At 38.0% G+C, this 21,937-nt stretch overlaps 1 protein-coding gene across 1 annotated transcript in view; it reads right to left on the minus strand.

Annotated features, from left to right (window-relative positions):
* CNTNAP2 (contactin associated protein 2) overlaps nucleotides 1-21,937 on the minus strand; it is a 2,272,324-nt gene that overhangs the window by 779,098 nt on the left and 1,471,289 nt on the right. The gene's annotated exons all lie outside the window — the stretch shown is intronic.

Below are 21,937 nucleotides of genomic sequence, written 5' to 3' on the forward strand. Positions count from 1 at the left end.
ATCTGTTTTAGTTCTTTGTAGATTCTGGATATTAGTCCTTTGTGAGACAGATAGAGTGCAAAATTTTTTTCCCATTCTGTTGGTTGCTAGTTCACTCCGATGATTGTTTCCTTTGCTGTACAGAAGCTCTGGAGTTTAATTAGATCCAATTTGTCTATTTTGGCTTTTGTTGCCATTGCTTTTGGCATTTTAGCCATGAAGTCCTTGCCTATGCCTATGTCCTGAATGGTTTTGCCTAGGTTTTCTTCTGGGGTTTTTATGATGTTAGGTCTTATGTTTAGGCCTTTAATCTATCTGGAGTTAATTTTAGTGTAAGGTGTCAGGAAGGGGTCAAGTTTCTGCTTTCTGCACATTACTAGCCAGTTTTCCCGACACCATTTATTAAACAGGGAATCCTTTCCCCATTGCTTTTGTCAGGTTTTTCAAAGATCAGATGATTGTAGATGTGTGGTGTCATTTCTAAGGCCTCTGTTCTGTTCCAGTGGTCTATGTCTCTGTTTTGGTATCAGTACCATGCTGTTTTGATTACTGTGACCTTGTAGTATAGTTTGAAGTCAGGCAGTATGATGCTTCCAGCTTTGTTCTTTTTCCTTAGGATTGTTTTGGCTATGTGGGCTCTCTTTTGGTTCCATATAAAGTTTGAAGTGTTTTTTTCGAGTTCTGTGAAGGTCTTTGGTGGCTTGATGGGGACAGCATTCAATCTATAAATTACTCTGGTCGATATGGCCATTTTCATAATGTTGACTCTTCCTAACCATGAGCATGGAATGTTTCTCCAACTGTTTGTGTCCTCTCTTATTTCCTTGAGCAGTGGTTTGTAGTTCTCCTTGAAGAGGTCCTTTACCTCCTTTGTTAGTTGTATTCCTAGGTATTTTATTCTCTTTGTAGCAATTGTGAATGGCAGTTCGTTTTTGATTTGGCTCTCTTTGAGTCTGTTATTGGTATATAGGAATGCTTGTGATTTCTGCGCATTGATTTTGTATCCTGAGACTTTGCTGAAGTTGCTTATCAGTTTCAGGAGATTTAGGGCTGAGATGAGGGAGTCTTCTAAATATAGAATCATGTCATCTGCAAATAGAGGCAATTTGACTTCCCCCTTTCCTAATTGAATACCCTTTATTTCTTTTTCTTGCCTGATTGCCCTGGCTACAACTTCCAATACTATATTGAATAGGAGTGGTGAGAGAGGGCATCCTTGTCTGGTGCTAGATTTCAAAGGGAATGCTTCCAGTTTTTGCCCATTCAGTATGATACTGGTTGTGGGTTTGTCATAAATAGCTTTTATTATTTTGAGATATGTTCCATGGATACCTAGCTCATTGAGAGTTTTTAGCATAAAGTGCTGTTGAATTTTGTCAAAGGCCTTCTCTGCATCCATTGAGATAATCATGTGGTTTCTGTCTTTGGTTCTGTTTATGTGATGGATTATGTTTATAGACTTGTGTATGTTGAACCAGCCTTGCATCCCCAGGATGAAGCCTACTTGCTCATGATTCATAAGCTTTTTGATTTGCTGTTGCATTCTCTTTGCCAGTATTTTATTGAAGCTTTTTGCATCAGTGTTCATCATGGATATTGGCCTGAAGTTTTCTTTTTTAGGGGCATCTCTGCCCGGTTTTGGTATTAGGATGATGTTGGTCTCATAAAATGAGTTGGGAAGGATTCCCTCTTTTTTACTGTTTGAAATAGTTTCAGAAGGAATGGTACTAGCTCATCTTTGTACGGCTGGTAGAATTCAGCTGTAAACCCATCTGGCCCTGAGCTTTTCTTACTCGGTAGGCTATTAATTGCTGCCTCAACTTCAGCCCTTGTAATTGGTCTATTCAGGGTTTCAGCTTCTTCCTGGTTTAATCTTGGGAGAGTGCCAGTGTCCAGGAATTTATCCATTTCTTTCAGATTTACTGGTTTGTGTGCATAGAGTTGTTTGTGGTAATCTCTGATAGTAGTTTGTATTTACTTGGAATGGGTGGTGATGTCCCCTTTATCATTTTTTATTGCATCTATTTGATTCTTCTCTCTTTTCCTTTTTATTACTCTGGATAACAGTCTATCTATTTTGTTGATATTTTCAAAAAAACAGCTCCTGGATTTGTTGATTTTTTGAAGGGTTTTTTTGTTTCTCTATCTCCTTCAGTTCTGCTCTGATCTTAGTTATTTCTTGTCTTCTGCTAGCTTTTGAGTTTTTTTGATCTTGCTCCTCTAACTCTTTCAACTTTGATGATAGGGTGTCAATTTTAGAACTTTCCTTGCTCCTAATATTGGCATTTATTGCTATGAATTTCCCACTAGACACTACTTTAAATGTGTCCCAGAGATTCTGGTATGTGTGTCTTTGTTCTCGTTGGTTTCAAAGAACATCTTTATTTCCGCCTTCATTTCATTGTTTATCCAGTCTATGTTCAGGAGCCAGTTGTTCATTTTTCATGAAGTTGTGCAGTTTTGAGTTAGTTTCTTAATCCTGAGTTCTAATTTGATTGCACTGTGGTCTGAGAGACAGTTTGTTATGATTTACAATCTTTTGCATTTGCTGAGGAATTATTTACTTCCAATTATGTGGTTGATTTTAGAGTAAGTGTGATGTGGTACTGAGAAGAATTTATATTCTGTGGATTTGGGGTTGAGAGTTCTGTAAATGTCTATTAAGTTCACTTTGTCTAGATCTGCATTCAAGTCCTGGATTCCCTTGTTAATTTGCTGTGTCATTCATCTGTCTAATATTGACAGTGGAGTGTTAAAGTCTCCCACTATTATTGTGTGGGAGTCTAAGTCTCTTTGTAGGTCATTAAGGACTTGCTTTATGTATCTGGGTGCTCCTGTATTGGGTGCATATATATTTAGAATAGTTAGCTCTTCTTGTTGTAGTGATCCTTTTACCGTTATGAAATGCCTTTCTTTGTCTCTTTTGATTTTTGTTGATTTAAAGTCCATTTATCAGAGACTAGTATTGCCAGCCCTGCTTTTTTTTGCTCTCCCTTTGCTTGGTAAATCTTCTTCTCTCCCTTTATTTTAAGTATATGCGTGCTTTTGCACATGAGATGGGTCTCCTGAATACAGCACACTGATGGTTCTTGACTTTTTATCCAATTTGCCAGTATGTGTCTTTTGATTGGGGCATTTAGTCCGTTTACATTTAAAATTAATATTGTTATGTGTGAATTTCATCCTGCCATTTTATTACTGGTTGGTTGTTTTGCCCTTTGGTTGGTGTAATTTCTTCATTGTATCATTGGTCTTTACCATTTGGTTCTTTTTTGCAGTGGCTAATACTGGTTTTTCCTTTCTGTGTTTAGTGCTTCCCTCAGGAGCTCTTGAAGGGCAGGTCTGGTAGTGACAAAATCTCTTAGCAATTGCTTGTCCATAAAGGATTTTATTTCTCCATCACTTATGAAGTTTAGTTTGGCTAGATATGAAATTGTGGGTTGAAAGTTCTTTTCTTTAAGGATGTTGAATATTGGCCCCCACTCTCTCCTGGCTTCTAAGGTGTCTGCTGAGAGATCCACTGTGAGTCTGATGTGCTTCCCTTTGTGGGTAACCCAACCTTTCTCTCTGGCTGCCCTTAGCACTTTTTCCTTCATTTCAACCCTGGTGAACCTGACAGTTATGTGCCTTGGGGTTGCTCTTCTAGAGGATTATTGTTGTAGTGTTCTCTATATTTCCTGCATTTGAATGTTGACCTGCCTTGCTAGGTTGGGGAAGTTCTGGATAATATCCTGAAGAGTGTTTTTCAGCTTTGATTCATTCTCCCCATCATCTTCCTGTACACCGATCAAGTGTAGACTAGATCTTTTCACATAATCCCATATTTTCTTGAAGGCTTTGTTCATTTCTTTTCATTCTATGTTCTCTTTTCTTGCCTTCTCGTTTTATTTCACTGAGTTGATTGTCAATCTCTGATATACTTTCTTCTGCTTGATCTATTCAGCTATTGAAACTTGCGTATGCTTCACGAAGTTCTTGTGCTGTGTTTTTCAGCTCCAATAAGTCATTTATGTTCTTCTCTAAGCTGGTTATTCTAGTTAGCATTTCGTCTAACCTTTTTTCAGGGTTTTTAGTTTCTTTGCATTGGGATAGAACATGTTCCTTTAACTCAGAGAAGTTTGTTATTATCTACCTTCTGAAGCCTGCTTCTGTCAATTCTTCAGATTTGTTCTCTGCCCAGCTTTGTTCTGTTGCTGGTGAGGAGTTGTGATCTCATGGTGGGGGAGAGGTGTTCTGGTTTTTGATGGTTTCATTTTTCTTGTGCTGGTTTCTTCCCATTTTGTAGGATTTATATAGTTTTGATGTCAGGTAGCTCCCTGGGGAGGTGGCCTTTCCTTTGTCTTCCTGCAGAGGCACTGCTGGGCTTCCATGAATTCAGTGGAGCTGCTGTGTCTTTTACTCAGGAAAATTAGGCTGGCTTCTGCAATGGCAGCTGCCCATCGTCCCGCTGAGCTCAATCATTCTTGGTTACTCTCTAACTGATGTTCTGGGTGCAAAACTCTGGAGTGAGAGTTTTTTAGTCTGCTGGGCTTTGCGTGGCAGGGACCCGTCCTGCTGTATGGGCTGTTTCCCTGCTTTCAGTTCCCCTTCTTTCTGGGGAGCGGGTAGCTCTGTCCTGCCAGGTTTCTGGCTTTCATGTCAGCCAGTGCTTCTGCCTAGATCTATGCTGACAACCCCTGGGGTGCCGGCTGAAGTTGCTGTTCTGCCCTGTTCAGGCAGCTCGCTGAGGCTTTTCAGCCCGGCAAATATCTCCTGTTCTGTGGGTTGTAGGGGGCTTGGGTGAAGCACTGTATCTGAACCGAAGTCCCAGAGGGGGAGATCCACCTGTCCTCTGGTAGGTTGCACATAGCTCCTGGGCAGGGCATTGCCCTGCCCTGCCTTAACTTGCCCTATTTGGCTTCTACCTACTGTCCAACCAGACCCACAAGATGAACCTAGTACCTCGTTTGGAATTGTGGAGGCCACTCGGCTTCTGTGTCTCTCTTGCTGGAAGCTGCTTTCCGAAGCTGCCTCTTATTCAGCCATCTTGGGATTCCCCCCACCGCCACCACACTGCAACTTTTTTTTTGTATTTCTCTAAGTGTGTCATTTTTAGAAGTTGTGATGGTTTTTTCTTTATGACATCTATTTATCTAAAGATTTTTTCATCCATATCCTGTGTTTTGTTTAAATATCTTTATGTTGGTTTTCACATTTCTCTGGTATCTCCTTGAGTAGCTTAATAATCAACCTTCCGAAATTTTATCTGGCTATTCAGATATTTCTTCTTGGTTTGGATCCATTGCTGGGGAGCTGGTATGACCTTTTGGGGATTCTATAGAATCTTGTTTTGTTATATTACCAGAATTACTTTTCTGGTTCCTTCTCATTTGGGTAGATTACTTCGTGGAGAGGTCTGAAACTCAAGCGGTGATATTCAAATTTTCTTGTCCCACAAGGTGATCCCTTGATGTGGTGCTTCCCCCTCTATCCTAGGGATGGGGCTTCCTGAGAGCTAGAGTGCAATGATTTTATTGTTCTTTGGGTCTAGCTACTAAGCTGGGCTTCCAGGTTCTGGACTGGTGCTGGGGAATCTCTACAGAGTCCTGTGATGTGATCCATCTTCAGGCTTCCCAATCATGGATACCAGCATCTGCTCTGGTAGAGGTGGCAGGGAAGTGAGGTAGGCTCTGTGAGAGTCCATGTTTGTAGATATGTTTATTGTACTGGCTTTCTTGAATGGTGGTTATGCTAGCAGTAGTGTTTTCACATGGATACACTCAGGAATTCTGGTGAGGCAGTATCTTGTAGGCAGTGAAATGATGTATTGTCTTCTCCCACCTGATATCAGGGTCATTCTGTTATGAGTTGCTGTAATGGCCTTATAGGATCCAGCCCTACTGGGTCTAGAGGGTATTCTCTATTGGAGCGGAGATGAGAGACTGCAGAAATAAAGATATACGACACCGAGATAAAGAGAAAACATGTTGGCCCAGGGGTCCACTACCACCTAGTACGTGGAGTCCAGTAGTGGCCCCGAGTGCCTGGACACTGACTTTTATTGGGTACATAGTAGGGGGTAAGGAGAGTAGAGTGAGTTCAAGCAAATCACATGCCTAAGGAACGAAGGGGTCAAGGTTTGCCAGTAGCCAAACAAGGGGCCCAGGGCTTGCAAGTAGCTGAAACAGGGGGCAGCAAGACGAATCAGCATTTTATGTTATGCTTGCCAAGTAAGAACAAAGCATTCAAGAATTATGCTGCTTCTTAATATCTTCAAAAGAGGAACCAGGTGCAGAAGTAGGGAGGGAAAGCTGACACAGACTGTCTATGTAGCACAGCACCACTTAGAGACAATTAAGCACCTGGGTAGTTGTGGGCTGGGCTGACTGATACCAGTCTTTCCACAAGAGTGCAGGGGAGTGGAGTGTTCTCCAGCTTGCCCAAGGAGAGGAGATGCTCCCTTCCAAGGTCTGCTGAGTAGCAGGTGCTTCCCCAATTACTGGCACTACTGCAGAGATTTTACATGCTCTCCAGCAACCCTTATGCAGGTGTGACAGAGGGCTTGGTTTCAGCATTCAACAGGTTATCTCTCGTGATTGCCACCAGTCAGTCTGATTGACAGATATGAATGCTTTTGCCTCATGGCCACAGTCCATAGTGTCCCTTATCAGTCCCTGACCAAAGCAACCAGAAGTTCCTAGATAATCATGCATAAAGTACAAGAAGGCTTTAATCAAGGCTTACTATTCAATAAGACCAAAATCTAATCACTCATGATACTTGATATTCTATAAGACTAATATCTAATCACTCATGACACTTATTCCTAACTAGATTCTTCTTTCTATATTCTATTTATTATACAGGAACTGGCTGAGCCTTCAGTTTCTTCCTTTGGCACTTATGAGATTTTCCTCCCACAGGCCTGAGTTTGTTGGCCTCCAACCAGCAGGTGGTGCTTTCAAGAGAAGAACAGCTGCAGTATTAGAAGGGGGACTCTAAGCTTGCTCTAGGTTGACCAGGGTAAGTATTTCAGTTTCTCAGGTGATAGGCAGGGCCTTATAGCTCCCCAGAGTTTATGTTTTGTAATCAGCTACCAGGGCGGGTAGAAATACTATCAGGTTGGGGAAGAATCAAGCAGGTCTGAGCTCAGCCTCTCCTTGGGTGGGGCTTGCTGCAGCCACTGTGGGGATGGAGGGTGGTTATCAGGCCAGTGGGGTTATGTTTCAAAAGGTACCTTGGCTGCCTCTGCTCCCATGCAGTTGGCAAGGCCAGTCTGTAGATCACATTGGGAGGGACGAACATTCTAACAGTATTGATTCTTTCAATTCATGAACATAAAATCTTTTCATTTTATTGGTGTCCTATTCAATTTCTTTCATTAGTGTTTTATATTTTTCATTATAGAGATCTTTCACTTTATGGTTAATTCCCAGGTATTTAATTTTATCAGTGGCTAGTAGTTTTTTTTGTGGAGTCTTCAGGGTTTTCAAAATGTAAGATCATATCATTTGCAAACAATGATAATTTGACTTCTTTCATTCCAATTTGGATGCTCTTTATTTTGTTCTTTTGTCTGATTGCTCTAGCTTAAGACTTTCAGTACTATGTTGAATAACAGCGGTGAAAGTAGGCATCCCTGTCATGTTCCAGATCTTAGAGGAAAGGCTTTCAGATTTCTCCCTTCAGTGTGATACTGTGGGTTTTTCATATATGAACTTTATTATGTTGAGGTATGTTTCTTCTCTCCCCAGTTTTTTGAGGGTTTTTAATCATGAAGGATGTTGAATTTTATCAAATGCTTTTTCAGCATCAGTTGAAATGATTACAGTATATGGTTTTGATCTTCATCGTGCTGATATGTTATGTCACATTAACTGATTTGAATATGTTGAAGCCTCGTCTTAGCATCTCAGTGATAAATTCCATGTTGTCATGATGAATGATCTTTTAAATGCATTGTTCAATTCAGTTTGCAAGTGTCTTATTGTAAATTTTTGCACCAATATTCAACAGAGAAATTGACCTGTAGTTTTCTTTTTTCATGTGCCTTTGTCTGGTTTTGGTATCAGGGTAACAGTGGCCTCACAGAATGAATGTGAAAGTGTTTCCTCTTCTTCTATTTTTCAGCATAGTTTGAGTAAAATTGCTATTTCTTCCTTAAATGTTTGGAGAATTCAGCAGGAAAGCTTCAGTTCTTGTGCTTTTTTCTTTGTTTGTTTTTTAAGACAGAGTCTCGCTCCATCGACAGGCACCAGGCTGGAGTGCAGTGGTGCAATTTTGGCTCATCACAACCTCTGCCTCTTGGGTTCAAGTAATTCTCCTGCCTCAGCCTCCACAGTAGCTGGGACTTCAGGTGCGTGCCACCACACCCAGCTAATTTTTGTATTTTTAGTAGAGATGGGGTTTTACCATGTTGGCTGGGATGGTGTCAGTCTCTTGACCTTGTGATCCACCCACCTTGGCCTCCCAAAGTGCTGGGATTTCAGGCATGAGCCACCACGCCTGGCATGCTTTTCTTGTTGGCAGAGTTTTTATTATGGCTTTGTTCTTGTTACTTGTTATTCATCTCTTCAGGTTTTGGATTTCTTCCTGGATCAATCTTGTAGGTTATATGTGTCTAGGAATTTGTCTATTTCTCCTAGCTTTTCCAATTTATTGGCATATAGTTGCTGATTGTAGCCACTAATAATCCTTTTGATTTCTGTAGTATCAGTTGTAATGTCTCCTTTCTCATCTCCAATTTTATTTATTTGGATCTTTTATTCATAGTCTAGCTAAAGGTTTGTCAATTTTATTTAACTTTTCAAAACACCAATTTTTGGTTTCATTGGTCTTTTGTATTGTTTTCATTTCAATTTTATTTACATATTCTGCGATCTTTATCATTTCTTTCTTTTACTAATTTTAAGTTTGGTTTGCTCTTGCTTTTCTAATTCTTTACACTATATCACTAGGTTGTTTATTTGAAGTTGTTCTTCTTATCTGATGTAGGCAGTTATAGCTATAAACTTCCCTCTTAGCACTGCTTTTACTGTATCCCATAGATTGTGGTATGCCGTGTTTCCATTATCATTTGTTTCAAGACAATTTTCAATTTCTCTCTTAATTTACTCATTGTCCCATTCAGGAACATATTGTTTAATTTTCCTGTATTTGTAGAGTTTCAAAAATTCCTTGTTGTTAATTTCTAGTTTTATTCCATTTTGGTCAGAGAATATGCTCAATATTATTTTAATTTTTTGAAGGTTTTAAGTCTCATTTTGTGATCTAACATATGGTCTATCCTTGAGAATTATCCACATGCTGAGGGAAAGAATGTGTGATCTGCAGCTATTGGATGAAAGGTTCTGTAAACATGCGTTAAATCCATTCAGTCTACAGTTCAGATTAAGTCTGACATTTCTTTGTTGATTATCTGTGAGAAGATCTGTCCAATGCTGAAGGTGGGGCGTTGAATTCTTCAGCTATTATGGTATTGGGGACCAATTCTCCCTTTAGCTGTAATAATGTTTTATATATCTGGACACTCCAGTGTTCAATGCATATGTATTTTAAACTGTTATATCCTCTTGCTGAAATGATCCCTTTATCATTACATAGTGACCTTTGTCTCTTATTACAGTTTTTGTCATGAAGTCTAGTTCGTCTGATATAAGTATAGCTACTCTTTTTCTTTTTTGGTTTCTATTGGCATGGAATATATCTTTTCCATTCCTTTACTTTCAGTCTATGTGTCTCTTTATAGGTGAAGTGTGTTTCTTAAAGGCAACAGATCATAGGATTTTTCTTTTTCCTCTATTCAGCTACTGTATGCCTTTTGATTGGAGAGTTTAGTTCATTTATATTCAATGTTATTATTGATAAATAGGGAGACTTTTGCCTTGTTACTTCTTTTCTTTTTTTTTTTTTTTGGTCTTCTCTTCCTTCTTTTCTTCCTTCCTGTCTTTCTTTAGTGAAGGTGGTATAATTTAGTTTCTTGCTTTTTATTTTGTGTGCATCCATTTTATGTTTTTTGGTTTGTAATTACCATGAGTCTTCTAAATACTATCTTGTAACCCATTCATTTAAGTTGATAATGACTAACACTGTTTGCATAAACAAGCAGAAGTAATAAAATCTGTCTTACCTTTATCCTTCTGCTTTTTAATGTTTTATTGTTTCTATTTATACCTTATTGTACTCTCTATGTCTTTAAAAATTGTTATAGTTATTATTTTTGATTGGTCCATCATTTAGTCTTTTTACTTAGAATGAGTATTTTACACCTCAGTTACTGGGCTATAATATTCCATGTTTTTCTGTGTACTCAATACCACCAGCGAGTTTGTACTTTCAGGTGATTTCTTATTGGTCATTAATATCCTTTTCTTTCTGACTGAAGTACTCCCTTTAGCATTTCTCATAGGACAGGTCTGGTGTTGATAAAATCCCTAAGCTTCTGTTTGTCTAGGAAAGTCTTTATTTCTCATTCATATTTGAATAATATTTTCACCCGATATACTACTTTAGGGTAAAAGTCTTTTTTTTTTTCAGCACCTTAAATATGTCATGCCACTCTTTCCTGGTCTGTAAGGTTTCAACTGAAAAGCCTGCTGCAAGACATACCGGAGCTCCATTGCCTGCTATTTGTTTCTTTTCTCCTATTGCTTTTAGAATCCTTTCTTTATCCTTGACCTGTTGGAGTTTGATTATTAAATGCCTTAAGCTAGTCTTTGGGTTAAGTCTGCTTAGTGTTTCATAACCTTCTTGCACATGGATATTGATATCTTTCCCTAGTTTTTTTGTTATTATACCTTTGAATGAACTATCTACCCCATCTCTTTTTCTACCTCCTCTTTATGGCTTATAACTCTTAGATTTCCCTTTTGGGGCTATTTTCTAGATCCTTTAGATGGGCTTCATTTTTAAAAATCATTATTTCCTCTTTTGTTTTCACTGACTATATATTTTCAAGTAGCCTGTCTTCAACCTTACTAATTCTTCTGCGTGATTACTTGTGCTATTAAAAGACTCTGATGCATTCTTCAGTATGCCAGTTACCTTTTTCAACTCCAGAATTTCTGCTTGATTCTTTTTAGTTAAAATTATTAAAAATAGATTAATAATTAATTGTAGGATATATAACTAGTATTTTTAATTAATATATAATTACTTTAATCTCTTTGTTAAATTTACCTGATAGAATTCTGAATTCCTTTTCTGCTTTATCTTGAATTTCTTTGAGTTTACTCAAAACAGCTACTTTGAATTCTCTGTCTGAAAAGTCACATATCTCTTTTCACTAGAATTGGTTCCTGGTACCTTATTTAATTCATTTTGTGAAGCCATGTTTTCCCGGATGGTATTGATACTAGTAGATGCTCCTGGGTGTCTGGGCATTGAAAAGCTAGGTATTTATTGTAGTGTTCACTGTCTCAGCTTGTTTGTCCCCATCCTTCTTGGGAAGGCTTTCCAGATATTCAAAAGGACTTGGGTATTGTGATCTAAGCTGTAACAGCTTTAAGGCACACTGCAAGTCAGTAATGCTGTGGTTCTTGAAGACTCATAGGCATACCACCTTGATGGTCTTGGATAACATCTGAAAGAAATCTCTGAATTACGGGGTGAAAACTCTTATTCTCTTTCTTCTTCCTCTCACACAAATGGAGTGTCTCTCTCTGTACTAAGCCACTTAATGCTGGGGGTGGAGTGACACAAGTACCCCTTGGCTACCACCACTAACACTGTGCTGGGTCAGACCTGAAGCTGGCACAGCACTGGGTATTGCCCAAGGCCTGCTATAACCACTCCCTGTCTACTGCCTGTGTTTGTTCAAGGTCCTGGGGTTCTACAATCGGCAGGTGGCAAACCAGCCAGGCCAGCATCCTTCCCTTCAGGTGATGAGTTACCCAGGTCCTAGGTGGGTCCAGAGTCACCACCTTCCAGGAATCAGGGACTAGAGTCAAAAACCTCAGAACTCCACCTGGCTTCTATTGTACTGTGGCTGAGCTGGCACTCAAACCACAAGATGCAGTCCTTCCCACTCTTCTCTCTCCTTTCCAAAGGGTGGTATCACCCTGTGGTACCACCACCACAGGCCAGAGAGAGTATTGCTAGAGTATCTCCAGTGTTCCCTTAAGGCCCCAGGGCTCTCACGTCAGTTTGTGATGAATACTGCCTGGTCTGGGACTCACCCTTCAGGGCAGTGGAAGAGACATTAAATCTTTTTTTTTTTTTCTTTGAGATGGAGTCTTGCTCTGTCACCAGGCTGGAGTGCAGTGGTGATATCATGGCTTACTGCAATATCTGCCTCACAGGTTTAAGTGATTCTCCTGCCTCAGCCTCACAGGTATCTGGGACTACAGGATATTAACAATTTTCCATGTGTCTAACATCTAGAACAAAATGGGTATTTACACTGTATAGATTTTCCTTTGCTAGTATCATAAGTAGAAAAATTAAGAATCTTATTCCCATATTTAATGTGTCTATATAGTATGTGTTACCATTTATGTGTATAATGCAAATAGAAACTATTATTAGCAAATAGTAGTTAGTGTGAATAGCAAATTTTAAATTTCTATGTTTCATTTCACAAAGAAGCCAGTGATTAACTAATGCTTTTTAAATGCTGCCTTTGGTTTACTATGTTATGAAAATGTCTTCTGGAACTACAGAGAATTTGGTACCTGTCTCATCATGTAATCACCTATTTTTAAATTGTCACATTGTATTTTGTTGTACATACTGCTGGTATATTTGAAACACTGGGCACATATGGAACATACTCTGGAGGCCTGTTTCTGTCCCTGGCAATAACGGGCCCTCAGGATTAACCAGTGTAGTTACGTTGACATGAGCACATTAGAAACGTCCCTCTGCTGCCTACACCACTGACCCCATATTCTCAACCTATCTGTAATCCTCAAGTAATTCACTTCTCAAGAACTCAATTCTTTGCGTGGCTGGAGCTCTGGCCAGGGACTGATAAAGCCGGAAAATGACCAGTGAAAAAAAGCAAAAACAATTCCTTCCAGAATGTAACCAGTTTCTGAATTATATATTTATAGCTGTTCCCTGATTCCTTCCTATGTTATTTATATACAGTCTGAAGTTCACACTAAAGAGCATGTCTAAATATAGCACATTTTGATAAAAGTCTGAGTTGAAATTAATGGACATTTTTTGTGTGTGCCCTGTACTCCTGTATTTGCAGCTAAGTATCATTCTTGCTTTTCAAAAAATGTCATCAAACAATATGCAATTTGTTAATCAGACAGCTTTTGTTCCACCTTTTTTCATATTTGTTTGGAAATGATCCTGTTTTGACAAAAGAAATACTATATCATAAACTTTCTAAAGTAAGATGGGCATATAAATCTTGCTAGACTGGGTGTGGCCAACATACAACATGTAGTCTGAATTCCTTAACTGCCTTACCATCTACTATAACTACTTTTCACAGGTGACATTGGATCTTTCTAGGTCAAATCTCACAGCAACACAGTAGGTGGTAACCTATGACATATTCTTCAGTTAAGATCTATTATATTGCATGTAAGCCTTGGCCTGCTCAATAAAACTAATAAATTCCATTTTCTATATCTTTAAATTTCTCCTGCATCTTAGCAATTGTATTCTAATAATTTTGTCTCTTTTCTTTGGGCATAGAAGCGTTAATGCTATTATCCTGATTCAATCCATCAACATTTGAATACAAACTATGAGCAAGATGTGAGCTAGTATTTCTCATTAAATGCTATAGCATTAGTAAGAAGTGTTTTTTCAAAACTTAAAACTTCGCAGTCTTATAGAAGCATGTATCCAGAGAAAACAAACCTACCACTTAAAGGAAGCCATGTTCTTATGTGAAAATTTTTGATTATCAAATAATATCAAAATAATGTCATCTTAGAGAGCACCCATCTTGACTTTCTTCTAGTAGAGAATAAGAAACCAAGTCTTAGGAGAAATAAGTGGGTTATACCAAACAATACTAACAGTTAGTGGCAAAATAATAGAAATGTGTCCTCCTAATTCTGGATTGAGTGCTGTTTTTACTTTACTACCCTGTATCTCTTTGACCCAGTGGTGTTATGCTTGGTGAAACATCAAAATTTCATTGTCTTTCCCATAGCACTGCACTCATTTTGGGTGGGAAGGGGCACTATCTAGATACTATTTTAGATTTTAAAACATGGCAAAAATGTATAACCTATTCCATCAAAAATGTCCTAAGTTGGTAATAAAATTTAATCATTCATGCATCCACAAACCATTTATTAAGTTCCTGATCGGGTCCAGTAGTGCTAGGCTCTGAGGACACAGAGATGAAAAAGATTTGTTTTCCTGTTCTCTGTGAGCTTATGGTCCAGTGGCAGTTAGAGGACATTAAACTCAAGACTACAAATTAGAAACAAGTGCTAAAACAGAGATATATGGTGAGTCCAAATAAAAGGTCCATGTAATCCAGCTTGAGAAAGCTGTGGAGCAACCCGGTGACACGGCATTTGTCATGAGCCACAACAGATGAATGGGGATGTGCCACATGAAGCAGAAGAAGGTGATAAGAACAATTTTATCCTTATTTCTCAGAACACACACCACGGAGACAAGAGGGATTCTGTAAATGGAAATAAAGGATCTGGATGAATCAGAAATGAAAAGGCCTGCAAGAGTGAGCAGCATAGGTTGAAAGGTCTAGCAGATGATCATAGGTGTGGGTGTCAAAAACTGGTGGAGATAAACGATTAATTCATATTTTAAAAATCATTTATTCAAACACAAGAATGTCTTCAATGGGCATTTATTGAAAAGATATATCTAGTTGCTCAAAATAGGCCTCCATTTATCTGAGTTCTAGAGTTATAGCAATGAAAAAGATATAAAATCTGTCATGTCAGGCAATTTATAGTGTAGTTTCAACTGTGGAAAGCAGAAAACAAATAAATAAATAAATAAATAAATAAAATGTTTATTTTACTTACTTATATCTTCTATGATAAAAAGCTTAGTAAGGGGAAGGAGAATGACTAAGGAGCGAGAGAGACCATTTCAGGCAGATTGATAAGGGAAGCCCTAATATTTGAGCAAATTTCAGAGCGATATGAAGATCAGTGGGAAAAGTAACCCAGGCTGAGCTAATGGCAAATGTGAAGGCCACGAGGCAGGAATAATCCGGCAGGTTGTTTTGACAGAATAGAATAAAGAGAGATAAAAGTAGGAAATGATAGAAGACCAAAAGGTAGGGAACGGATGTTGTCATTTCTTGTAAGGCATATTAAAGACTTCGGATTTTATCTCACATGTTATGGAAAGCCACAGTAAAGAGTTAAGCGGTAATGTGATTTGACTGATTGATGCATTATAGGTGTAATTATGGCTCAAATGTAGTCAATAATTAGTAGCAGGGCAAGAGTGAAAGCACAGGGATGACTTGTGAACTGCTGCTTTAGCTCATGGGAGATGGTCACTTGGACTTTGGATGGTAGCAGTGGAGGTGATGGAGAAGCAGAAGTTACATTTAAAGATACAGCCAGAAAGGTCTGGTAATGTTTTGGATGAAACATATCAGGGGAAAAATGAAACAAGGATTATTGTGAGGATTTTGGACTGAATATTTACCCAGGCAAATGATGGTACCATTTACCAAGGTGGGAGGAATTATGGGAAATAAAAGGAGCCAACAAGGAGACCAAGATTAGGTAGAGAAGGAGGTGGGAGTAAAAACAGAGAAAGCCAAGTGATCAATTTCAAGAGAAAGAAACTCATCAACGGACTTAAGTGGTGTTTTAACGTTAAATAAAATGAGGACTTAATTAATTATTGAATTTATCAAAAGTATGGGTAATATGATCATTTCAAGGGGTTTTCCAGGGACCAATGTGAAAGCAAAACTGATTAGATCAGTCGTGAAGGGAGAGTAGGAAGAAAAAAAAAGATTTTTCTTTCAAGTCATTTCTTTCATCAAAAGGTAAAGTGATGGGGATAGATTTTATTTTTAAAAAGGCAATCATTACAATGTATTTGTATGCTGATAAGAATGACCCAATAAAGATGGATTTGCCAAAAATACTTATCAACTACGGCTTTACAGAGAAATGTGCCTATGGTTCGTTGAATTTACTGCCTCAGTTATGTTATATATTCTGATTATCATGATAGATGAATTATATCTTATCAAATTCTTTTTTCAAATAGTTTTTTTTTTTTAACAGTCTCTCACTATGTTGCCTAAGCTGGTTTTGAACTCTTCCCACCTCAGCCACCCAAAGTGCTGGGATTACAGGCATGAAGCACGCCTGGCCAATTCTTTGGTGGAGACGTAGTCTCATTTATTTTTCCTTTTGAGACAGGGTCTCGCTCCTCTCTTTCACCCAAGCTGGAGTGCTGTGGTTTGATTATAGCTCACTGCAGCATAAACCTCCTGGGCTCAAGTGATCCTTCCACTTGAGCCTCCAAAGTAGCTGAGACTACAGGAGTGCACCGCCAAATCTGTTATTATTTTTTTTGGTAGAGATGGATATCTCCCTATATTGCCTAGGCTGGTAGGCTGATCTTGAATTCCTAGCTTCAAGCAATCCTTGTGTCTTGTCCTCCCAAAGCACTGAGATTAGAGGTATAAGCCACCACACGTGGCTTGAATTCTTAATTTTAGAAACTTGAGTTATTCAAGTTTGGTTTATACTTGTAGTAGTTAGACTATTCAGTGAGCTGAGATTGCACCACTGCACTCCAGCCTGGTAACAGAGTGAGACTCTGTGTAAAATAATAATAATAATAATTAATGTAATATGTTACATTAAGAAAATACACTAGAAATAATGGAGAATAATTTCAACAAAATTGGCTACATAGAAATAAATTGTAATTCCCCTATATGTGTGTAAAAAAATAAATTAGGAATAAAAGATCTTTAACATAATAGAAGGTTGAAAGAATTAGTCACAAAATATTAGAATCCTTTTTTTTTCATCAGAAAGAGGAATGCTTGTAGTCACTTCCTATTCAACATTATCTTGGGGTCTTAATCATGAGAATAAGATAAATAAAACATAATAATCATCATCATCATTCTAAGAATTGGAGAGAAGACAGAGAGCTGACACATTTTCAAACCTATTAGGAAAGTCTGCAGCTTGATAAAGACTGTTCAACGTAAGAGCAATATACAAAAATCAATTCTTTTTCCCATAACAACTAATGAGAAAATACAAGATTTAAAAAATATAACATGATATAATAAAATAAAATCTCACAAAATATATGCAAGATCTTTATGAGGACAAATTTAAAACTGTAATGAATAATATGAAAGAAGAATCACATGAAAAAATATTCCATATTCAAGGATTGGAAGAATCAATAACATAGTCTATAAATTAATTCCATTTTCAATCATAATCCTAATAATTTGTATGTGTACATAAATGTAATTGAACAACTGGCTTAACAATTTGTATTCAAGAGCCAAGATCTAAGAATAGCCAAGACATTGTTGAAAAAGAACACTGCAGAGAGAATTGGCCTATCAAGAATCATTATTAAAGTAGGTCTGGTACAGGCACAGCCAATTAGAATAATGCAAAAATTCTTAAGACCTTAAAGCAAAGTGTATGTATACATGTAAACTTGATATAAATTCAACCTGGTATTAGATATTTATGGGAAATTTAAAATTCTTTATTCATGTTGAAAAAATAAAATTTGACCCCTGTCTTTAACCCTACATATATATCAGTTCCACATGGGTTCAAGGTCTAATGAAATGTGAAACTTCAAAGTCCATAGAGGAAAGCATAAAATAACATTTCATTTATTTATTTATTTAGGAGCTGGAGTTTCGCTCTTGTTGCCCAGGCTAGAGTGCTGTTATGCAATCTCAGTTCACTGCAACTTCCACCTTGGTTCAAGCGATTCTCCCATCTCAGCCTCCTGAGTAGCTGGAATTACAGGAACCCACCACAATGCCTGACTAAGTTTTTGCATTTTTAGTAGAGATAGGTTTCATCATGCTGGCCAGGCTGGTCTCCAACCCCTGACCTCAGGTGATCCACCTGCCTCAGCCTCCCAAAGTACTGGGATTATAGGCATGAGCCACCGCACCTGGCTTTTTCTATTATTTCTTAAAGAAAGTGTAAGATAAGCACTCTAATGGGAGAAATGGGTACATATGGTTTTGTTAAAATTAAACTCTCTTCATCAAGATGCCATAAAGAATGTGAAAATTTAAGCCACAGAGTAGAAGAGATAATTGTAAGATATATGTCTAACAAATATTGGTGTCCAGATGCATAAAGAGCTTCTACAAGTAGTTAACAGAAAGGGAAAAAACTCAAAAGAAAAATGGGCAAGAAACATAGACCAGCAATTCACAAATGGGTAAACCACATGGTCGATCAACTCAGGGAAACTCACATCTTCACTGTAACCAGGGAAATACAAAGAAAAACTACAATGAAACTTTATTTTATGTTTGTCAGTTTGGCAAATACTTAAAAATTTGACTGTATCCAGAGTTCTTGAAGGTATAAACACTTATACCCTGATTCTTGCAGCTCTTTTGGAAAATAATTTGGAATAACAAGTAAATATGAAGATGAGAAAATCCCATAATAATTTCAAGTTATATATCCTAAAGGAATTATTGAACTCTTGAATTCTTGAAAATACTGTAAATATCGTTTGCTATAGTAAGGAAAAACCAGCCAACAAGAGTGGAAAATAAATTGAGCTATGGTTATACAATTGAGTATTATAAAATACTTGAAAATAAAACAATTAGAAGTATACTTATCAAACATGAATGAATTTCAAGATCAGAACATTGAGTAGAAAAGCAAGTAAGTGGACATTTACAGCATGATGTCACTTTTGCAAAGCTTAAGAACACATATACCAATAAAATATTCCAAGAATTGAGAAAGGAGGATAGAAATAGAAAACTATATAAGCTTTAATTTTATATTTGAAATTATATTTCTTAATTTGGGTATTGGAAACACACATGAAATATTTCATATGAAAACAAGGCATGTATCGTATTTCAGGTAAACTATATAAACATTGATTCATAAAAGAAACTAGCAAATACTGGTCATTTCATAAGAGCTATGTGTACTTTGCTGAATAAATTATAAAAGAAGAAATTTCTTAGTTGCAACATCTAATTATTTAGAGTATTAACTGCTACAAAATTGTTTATAAAACATTCAGGCAGAAACACTCAACACAATATTAGATTATAATATAGAGTTTTTTAGTCATTTGTAAGAGCATTCATTTGAAAGTTTTATCAGTCTTCCCGGTTGATAAGTTAATTATAGATACAATTATAGATCATCGTTTTGTTTAAAAGTTCAATAATTATGATCTCTCTGACATAACTTAAATTATTAGGAATTGGCTGTCATTGCCTTTTTTCTCCCCTACTATGCACTATATGAAGAATACTTCATGCCTTTTTGTAAGCCCAGACTCCTATAGGAAAGCCATCTCACCGCAGCAGGCCATGGTAGTTTGAAGCATTCCATAATGCCAGCTATGTATGCAGTTCAGGTAGCATAAGCAGCTCTAATCATGTGTAGAGAAATAAGGTATGTAAAGCAGATGGAACTCTGTAGGGAACACTGAGGAAATGAGCTCAAAGTGCAGATGATGTTCTGCAGGTGGTGGAAAATGTTGATTATTTTTAAGCTCACAATAACAGCCCAAAGACGGCTGACAAATGAAGCCCTGTGAACAAGTATAAATCATGATAGGCCATTCTCACCCACTTGAAGAACCATTTGGAGCTTATATGTGTCTTTTTTCTAGGAAAACATTGGCCATGTTCTAGGAAGAAGAATATCTGTTAATGTTTTTGCTTCATTGTAGAGATGTTAAAATTCTTTTACAATACAGCTGGAGTTATTGAGTATATTTATATCAATACTTAGATAAGCTAATCTTCCCTTTCCTTTTTCACTCACACTGGGCAGAGATGTGGTTTATGGGTATTTGCGAATCAAGAATTCATCTGTGTGGCAATAAGGAGTCTTCTATCCTGTGTAGCTAGGAGATGCTACTCTTTGATTTTTGTTGCTTATAACAGTAACTAGATTTTGATCTTGAATTCAAATGTGGAGACTAAGTAAATATCATCTTGGATCCATGACTGACCATTCCTGAGGAACTTTATAGAGAACTCTCCCTGTTATTTAAGGATACTTTGAAACATATTGCTTGCTCCTCGTTTTTTAAAAAAAAATATCTGGTAAACCACACTGACCTTCTAGCTGTGGTTCAAATATGCTAAATAGACTGGGTGCAGTGGCTCATGCCTGTAATCCCAGCACTCTGGGAGGCTGAGGTGGGCAGATCACTTGAGCTTGGGAGATTGAGACCAAACTGGGGAACATGGCAAAACCCAGTCTCCACCCAAAATACAAAAAACTAGCAGGGCATGATGGCGTGTGCCTGTTGTCCTAGCTCCTTGGGAGGCTGAGATTGGAGAATTCTTGAGCCCAGGAGACAGAGGCTGCAGTGAACTGAGATTGTGTCACTGCACTCTAGCCTGGGTTACAGAGCAAGGCTCTATTTCAAAAACAAACAGACATGCCTGTTTCCTCTGACTAGAAGATGCTTCCCCTAAAGTCTCCTGGGGCACCTGTTTGGCCTCTATTCAGAGGGCAGGTCCTCACTGAGGCCCACCCGACTGTCCCGTTTAAATGTATAACCCACTCTGCTTTTACCTTTGAAGGAGTTAAAATACCACCCCAGGCTGACGCGTTGGTTCACGCCTGTAATCTCAGCACTTTGGGAGCCCAAGGCAGGCGGATCACCTGAGGTTGGGGGTTCGAGACCAGCCTGACCAAATGGAGAAACCCTGTCTCTACTGAAACTACAAAATTAGCTGGACATGGTGGTGTGTGCCTGTAGCCCCAACTACCTGGGAGGCTGAGGCAGGATAATTGCTTGAACCTGGGAGGCGGTGCTTGCGATGAGCTGAGATTGTGTCATTGCACTCCAACCTGGGTAACAAGAGTGAAACTTGTCTCAAAAAAAAAGAAAGAAAGAAAAAAAGAAAATACCACCCCAAAATATGCCACTTTGGAGTGCTGATTGCTTCAAACTGAGCGCACCTGGAGAACAGCAAATGCAGGGAGGAGGTTTTTCTGAGCTCCCTTTACCTGCCTTGGGAAGGATCCTTCAAAAGGAACTCAATTGTCAGGAAACGCCTCCCCCAGTAATCTCACCAACCAGAGAAGAAAACAGATCACAAGAGACAAAAAGAAAGAAAAAAAAAGTCACTTGAAAATTACAACACCCTTAAACTTTACTCATAAGATTTAAGTAGAAAAAGTTGACAGGTCTATGTAATTTTACAATATTGCCTAGGATTTTATACGCAAAAATCAATTATTTAAATTATAATATGCTTTAGTTGTAAATCCGTGTTTATATTATAATTGCATAGCTTCAATTTCAACACATATAATGTAAATTTAAAGTTTTCATAAAGGCAAATGTAGTAAATTTAAACAATGACTAATTTAGCTTTAAAATATGCTCTGAGGGGAAAAACACACTGATTTTTTACTCTTTCACACCAGCACCAGCATCACAACCACAAAAAACAAGAGAGGAGCCTGGAGGTGGACCCTGCACTCAGACTATCCCCTATGCTGCGGGCCATTTGTCTTTCCCCAAATTTATTTACTCTCCCCTAAATTTGGACTATATCCACTCTACTTTCTTCCATGGGTAAGGGTATATAAGCTTCGAAATATCACTGGGCTTTTGGGTATTCAGATTGCTTTCCCGTGATGTCCTCCTGAAGGTAATAAATCTGTGTATCTTTCTCCTGTTCATCTGTCTCCCTTCAGATTATTTCACAGACTCAATCATCAAACCCTCAGAAGATAAAAGAGGCCTTCCCTCCTCTACATCATCTCTATTTGTTCCTATAGCTCACATCACCTTCTAACATAGTAAACAATTTCCTCCTTTGTGATGT

The sequence above is a fragment of the Sapajus apella genome, unplaced genomic scaffold (assembly GCF_009761245.1).
Source record: "Sapajus apella isolate SASKATOON/1434 unplaced genomic scaffold, GSC_monkey_1.0 scaffold56, whole genome shotgun sequence".
NCBI lineage: Eukaryota > Metazoa > Chordata > Mammalia > Primates > Cebidae > Sapajus > Sapajus apella.